Source organism: Ictidomys tridecemlineatus, assembly GCF_052094955.1.
Source record: "Ictidomys tridecemlineatus isolate mIctTri1 chromosome 1 unlocalized genomic scaffold, mIctTri1.hap1 SUPER_1_unloc_4, whole genome shotgun sequence".
Classification (NCBI taxonomy): domain Eukaryota; kingdom Metazoa; phylum Chordata; class Mammalia; order Rodentia; family Sciuridae; genus Ictidomys; species Ictidomys tridecemlineatus.
The window spans coordinates 732,278-739,045 of NW_027520945.1; the positions used below are offsets into that span (position 1 = coordinate 732,278).

General features: G+C 53.0%; 1 long non-coding RNA gene across 1 annotated transcript; it reads left to right on the forward strand.

The window, feature by feature from the left end:
- The first annotated feature begins 240 nt into the window (after nucleotides 1-240).
- On the forward strand, nucleotides 241-5,558 carry LOC144372201 (uncharacterized). The gene is made up of 4 exons (XR_013432245.1): nucleotides 241-338; nucleotides 2,094-2,330; nucleotides 3,210-3,369; nucleotides 4,275-5,558. It is a non-coding gene; the product is annotated as an uncharacterized LOC144372201 (long non-coding RNA).
- The last annotated feature ends 1,210 nt before the right edge of the window (nucleotides 5,559-6,768 follow it).

The window sequence follows — 6,768 nt, forward strand, 5'->3', positions numbered from 1 at the left end:
TTTCTAGTGCTGGGTCTTTCCATGGTAGTTGGTACTCTCCACTTGTCTTCAGAGCCAGCATTTCTTGTGAATTTGGGTCAACCTGGGACTCCCATCCCCGAACAGGTGCTGGGGGAAGGTCAGCGCCCAGCCTGGCTGCCTGAGTCAGCCCTGTGGCACCTGTGACCCTTCTGGTCAGGAGAGGCTGAGCTCTTGGAGCCTGCTGGAGAGTAGCTGGAACCGCTCAGGGCCTCATTGGAACTTGCTTTTCTCGTTTCAGATCCTCAGGCTGAGGATGGAGATCAAGAAGCTGCAATGGCTGCACCAGCAGGAGCTCTCCGAGATGAAGCACAACCTGGGTAGGTTCTGGCTGCTGGGCCTGCACTGGGCCGGGCTGGGGGGAACCTCATGCCTCTGAAGTTGGGCCCAGAAGTGGACAGAGTCAATCCTGGGCCAGTGGGACACCATTTGTGTGTGCTTGAGGGGGGTGGGCACACGGAACCCTGGGGAGGCTCACCCGGAGAGGTCACTGGTGGGAACCCTGCTTTCCTCTGAGGCTACAGATGATGGTAACTGACTTACAGTGGTTCACCTTCCAACTCCTCCATAACTTGCTGATGCCTCAGTCTCTGGATACATAATACAAGCCCTCCACATAGGGTTTCTTTAGGAATTGCATTAGCCAGTGCATAGAAAAATGATTACATCTGAAGGATCTGAGAAGGGTCTGTGGGGTTCCCAGAGGAGATGAGGACCACTTGGTACATGACCAAAAAGACTTTCAGCATAAGCCAGACAGAGGCAGAGACAGGGTGATTCAGGACGGGCGAGCACAGGTTGCCCAAGAGTGGGAGCAGACATGGCCTGGGCTGGGGCTGATATATTACAGAAGGGCTGCGTCAGAGCTGGGCTGTAGATGGAGCCTGGGTGGGGCTACACAGTTTCCCCCAGGTTTTCCTGGGTTTGCATATTTCCCTCATTTCACAGGGGCGTGGGCCAGGGTTTGCAACTGTGCTTTCTGAATCTCAATGGCTTGTGGTGTCTCCTTTAAGAGTCTGCATTCCTCTCTATCCTGAATCCCTGTGTCAGTTGGGTGGCTGGGAGGCTCAGATCTGCCACCATGTGGTGGTTTTCTTTGTCCCCACCCCTTATTGGAGTACTAGAGATTAAACTCAACCACTGAGCCACAGCCCCATTTTTTAATTTTATTTTTAAATTTTTGATACAGGGTCTTTTTAAATTGATGAGGGCCTTGCTACATTCTGGAGGCTAACCTCAAACTTGGATCCTCCTGTCTCAGCCTCCCCAGTCTCTGGGATCACAGGCCTGCACCCCAGCTCCCCATTGTGTTTGTGTTCCTTATAAGGGATTAATTTTTCTGAATTTTTTTTAAATATCAGAAAGAGTATTTCAGGAATTGAACAATGATTCATTTTCCTTCTTTTCTACCCAGGTCACTTGCAAATGATTTGCAAGTGGCCTTATTTTCTCATGTAACTGGTCTTGACTGCCTGATGTAAACCTAGAGAACTCTCATTACTGGGTGACCTGACATTTGTCCTTAGCACAGTGATCAGCCCCAGAGTTCCTCTGATGCCTTGGATCTAGAGCCACAAGATACACCCCTGAGTCCCAGGCCCTGCTTTACCCCGTTTCCTCCTCTGGAAGAGGAGAGAATGGTAGTCCTTAGCCCTCAGAATTATTAGAAGTGTTCCACAAATTAATTAAGTGCTTCAAGCCACACCTTCAGATAGTAGAATCTGTGTAAGTATTTGATAGGGAAACAAAGTATATGTTAATGATTACTTGAACAGTTTGTCTGAGGAATTCCTGTGACGTCTTGTGGGGTTGAGAATCACCATTGGTCTCCTCTTGTCTCCATACTGGGGACCTCACGGACACTGTCACATGTGGCTCTGTAGGCCAGAATGGCGGATTCCCTGTTTACAGATGACATTTGGACTCAGAGAGGCTGTGTTATGGGCCCAAAGACACAAAGCTGTTGGTAGCCTTTCCAAGTCGGGGTTTACACCCCTGTCTGTCTGAGTGTGGGGGTGCAGCCACCCTGTGCTCAGCCAGGGTCAGTGATACAGCCTGCGCCCCTCCCGCCCCAGAGCTGACCATGGCTTAGATGCGGCAGAGCCTGGAGTGAGAGTGGGACCGGCTCATTGCCAAGGTGAAGAAAGAGCTGGAACTGGAGAAGCAGCAGGCAGTGGATGAGACCAAAAAGAAGCAGTGGTGTGCCCACTGCAAGAAGTAGGCCATCTTCTGCTGCTGGAACACCAGCTACTGCGACTACCCCTGCCAGCAGGCCCACTGGCCCGAGCACATGAAGTCCTGCACCCAGTCAGGTATCGCTCACCCCAGGAGGCAGGGCTGGGGCCTGGGCTCCTGGGGACCTTGCACTGAGGGCAGCCGGCTGATTAGTGTGGGTTTTGAGAGTGAGCATGAGCGTGGCGCACACACTGAGCTTATCATGGGTGCCTGGCTGCCAACTAGTGTGCAGGGCTTTTTATCTTCTCTTAGGGCGGGGATGGTCCTCGGCATCTGAGGGGCACAGGGCAGCCCCAAGACAGCGGGCCGGCCCCCATGTCAGCAGTACTCTGGTCAATCCTGTTTTGGGGGTGAGAATAGACCCACAGCTCTAAATATCGGGGATTTTTACATGGAGGCCTAGGTGTAGGTGTGTGGCCTGTGTTGATGAGGCCACAGCAGCAGCTGTGACCTTCTCCCCAGCTGGAGCAAGCCGGCTTCAGCCGAGAGCCAGCAGCAGAGAGGACTGCCTCCTTGGGGTTTATCAATAACACTTCAAAAGTTAATCTTTAGAGCTAGCGTTTGTGGCAAAGGACTCTAGCTTTATGGGGTTGGAATTGAAAGTCTTGGGTTGGGGTGTGGCTTGTGGTAGAGCACCCTGGGTGCCATCCAGAGCACTTCCCCCACCCCCAAAAATCTCCATTTAAAAGAATTCACTGAAAAGATTATGTAAAAAACACAAGGTTGTATGTCTGCAGCAAAATTTTCAGAGCTGGCATGTGAATGATTCAAACTTGAGAAATGGCAGTCCAGGGCTGGCAGACCTGGGAAGAGCCCTAGTGAATATTTGAGGCTTTGTAGCCAGAATCCGGCTGTGTTTGTTGGGCCTGGCCACTGGCACCATGGGGCAAGGAGTGGGCTCCACATGGGGCCTAAAACCATTGTTCTTGGCTTCCCTCTCTCCCCTTTGTCCCCAGCCACCTCCCTCAGCAGGAAGTGAACACCGAGGTAAACACAGACACTGGGAACAAGCCCTCCCAGGTGGGCTCCTCCAGCACCCAGCCAACTGCCTTGGACATGACCAGTGCCTCCAAAGAGAAGGAGCCATCAGCTGAGAAGAGCAAGGACAGTGGCTCAGTGAGGACCCCCCTGTGCCTTGGCCAGTGCCACCCACCCTTTGTGTCAAGGACCCTTGCCCTTGTGTGTCCCACCCACCAAAGTCCCATGCTGTCTGGGTTTGTCTGCAATAGTCAGAAGACAGATGCCGAGGGCATGCCCCCGGGCTCTTCCTCACCAGTGAGCCCCCGGGCTAGAAGGCTGAGTTGGCCTGTGCAGGACCTGGCAGCTGCTCTCAGGACCCTCCCAGTTTAGTTCAGCGCATCCAGGAGAACTCTGTGGTGGGGAGGATCCAACCCACTGTGGCTGCCAGTTGCCCCTGCGGCTATGTAGTACTCAGGATGGTGAATGAGACCAAGCATTAGATTTTTATATTTGACCTTAGTACACTTAAATGCAAGTAGCCACATCTGACTGGTGCTGCCATATTGGACCATGAAGGTCACATGCGCTCATCTCCTGTTGGGCTGTACGCGTGACATCAATCTTAGAGGGCACACAGATCATTTTTTATGTTTGTAGTCATTGTGAATTTCAGACGTCATCATCAGATTATCAGTCGAGACCCTGGTCTCTGGGTTGGTACTGCCTCACAAGAGGCTTCCAAAGTGAATGTATCCATTTCTCCTTCTGTGGTGCAGCAGACTGTGCGGGTGTTGGGTATGTCAGCCAGTGGGTGCAGGCCACAGGGAAGGTTCTCAAGCTCAGACTGGAGTGCTAGGGAGGGGCCACCCCCTCGCCGGAGGAGTCTGGGAACCAGAGCACAGGTGTGTGCACATCTTTTCGTCTCTGCCCCACGAACCACACCAGGTGGAGGGCACTGAGATGCCCTGGGGGAGCGGTGAGCACTCCTAGGACTCCCTTGGTTTCCCTGGGGGTCTCCTTTGGCCCCAGTGCCCTAAGTCCATCTTTCTTTGTATTTCTAGACCCTCGACCTTTCTGGCTCCAGAGAGATGCCCTCCTCCATTCTCTTAGGCTCCAACCAAGGCTCTGGTATGTCACCCCCTGGTGGGCTAATGGCGCTTTCATTTCTTGCAGGCAGGTTGGAAACCATCTTGTCAGGGAGCCCAGGGTTTAGGGCAGTGGTTTTCAAGCTGTTAGGCATCTTTGGGTACCTCAGCTGGACAGGCTTGTGGGGTGAGGGTGTGGCTGAGCGAGGCAGTTTCCCCATACTTCTCTGCACTGGTCAGGATTTACCTGTGTTTTTGTTTAGCGGGCCCACGTGACACTATTTGGACACAGGGTCCTGCCCTGAGAAATGCCAGGGTAAGCAAAGCCCCATAAAGTCAGCTCTTGAGGGTCCTTAGGCCTTCAGAGAGGTAAAGACAGTGTGGAGGTGGGTGGTGTTTCTGGATTATCCTTCCCTCTGGCAGGCTGTTTGGGTTTTTTTCTGAGATGTGTGGATTTCTTTCCTGGGGTTCAGGCCACCCTTCTGTCTCAGCCCCCTGGTCTCCCCCACCCCTCGCACTCTTTCCTAAACCAGTTCTGGCCACTGCAGGTGGGTTCAGACCCAGGCCTTGCTTGTTGAGGACCATCTTGCTGAATACAGGGTTCTTGCCTATAACCTTTCCTCTAGGGTCTTTTTGCCTGCTGGTTCTCTTCAGTTGGAGACCAAAAACTTAATGTCACTTGTGCACACTGAGCACTTAGAGGAAGCAGTGTCTGTGGTAAGGTGGGGAATGTTCCCCAGAGGCCAGGCCTGGAAGGGCCAGTGGGAACTGGTTGGTGAAGATGGTGGAGTGGCAGGAGTGAGTCTAGGGAAGATGTGAACTTGGCCTTGGATATGATTGAAGTGTGTGTCAAAAAAGCACCACCCTGGGGCTGGGATCGTGGCTCAGTGGTAGAGTGCTTGCCTGGCATGTGTGAGGCCCTGGGTTCGAAACTCAGCACCATTTATAAATAAAATAAAGGCCCATCAACAACTAAAAAATATTTTTAAAAAAGCACCGCTCTTCATGCTTCCCTTGTAGTCCCCAGATGGAACCTCCAGTCATGGCACAGCATGGCACTAAGATGCCACGACATCTCGGTTTGTTTCAGAATAGAGCCAAAGCGACTTCAGGTCTAGTGGTGTGGTAGCCCCAGAATATCACCCTGCAGTTTGGCTTTCATGATGGTAATTTGAACGAGTTGCAATGATAAAAGCTTCTTTTGGAATCGAAGTTGAAAAAAATGAGCTTAAAACAGGAAGTGAGCAGCCTGTGAGGGGACTTTGGGTGTGTCAGAGCAAGGGGACAGCATGAGGAGAGCCAGGCTGGAGAGTGCTGCTTCCCGCAGCCAGTGCCCTTCAGAGGTTCTGCAGCTGCGAGGTGCTGGACAGAGGCAGCCCGGGAAGACTCGTGATGCTGTGTGTGTGGGATCTGCCAGAATAGGATTGCATGTGGCACGGTGGCCAGGAGAGAGTGGTCAGGGCTGGAGGGCCTTTTTGTAGATGGCCAGAGAGTAAATGAAGCATTGCAGGCTCCGTGGTCTCTGTCCATTTGCTTTGCTCAGCCATGGTAGCAGGAAAGCAGGAAAGCAGGCCTAAGATGACACAGAACCAAATGTGGGAGTGTGTGTGTGGGAGTGATTGTGGGTGTATGGGTGGGTGTGTGCTAATGAGTTTGGAAGTGCAGAAACAGGTGTTGGGCTGTGTGGGGCTTGAAGTGAAAGGTATCTGGGGAAGTGAAAGGAAGTTCACTTGGGAGCCTATGGCTGCTGCCAGTGGGGTAAAGCCCCTTCTCTGGCGTGTCGAGGGTGGCAGAGGAGTGCTTACTGGTGCTTCCTGAATGACAAGAGGCACTTGCACTTCTGGTCATGCCCAGTACCTGGGGGAAAAGTCACTATGTCCTGCAAGGCCAAGAGAAGCTGACTCAGAGGCGCGGCCCGAGTCACTTGGAGAATGTTTGCCAAGCCACGATGTAGGTGACCCCAGACCCGAGCTTCACCCATGGGACTCAGAACAAAGCACTGCTGTTGAAAGTCAGAAGTGGTTGTGTTGTGGCACATGGGGCTCAGTCACAGGGGCCACAGATGTGGCCCTGGTCTTGGTGTACAACTTTTCCTGCTCCCCCACTCTTTTCTCTTGTGTGGCCTGCGTGGCCTAGGTGACCTGGTGTCCGAGCCCAGCCCTGGATTGCAGTCTGGCTCACAGGCCCCGGGCACCCCAGCCTTCCTGATTTCTCAGTGCGGCAGTGCGACTCCTCACCTGTACCTGAGCCTCAGCGCAGCTGGAGGAAGATCCCCAGGACCACAGATCTGTCCCATGGCTCGTTTAATCTTTATCAATGACCTCAGAAGCACAGCTCCTCATCCTCCTTATTGCTCCTTCCTCCAAACCCCTTTCACCAGACCCCATCCCGCCCTGCAGAGATGATGTCGTTCCCTGCTCTGTCTCAGACTCCACCTGTCCTTCCCCGCTGCCCTCCCTGTGACATTGGT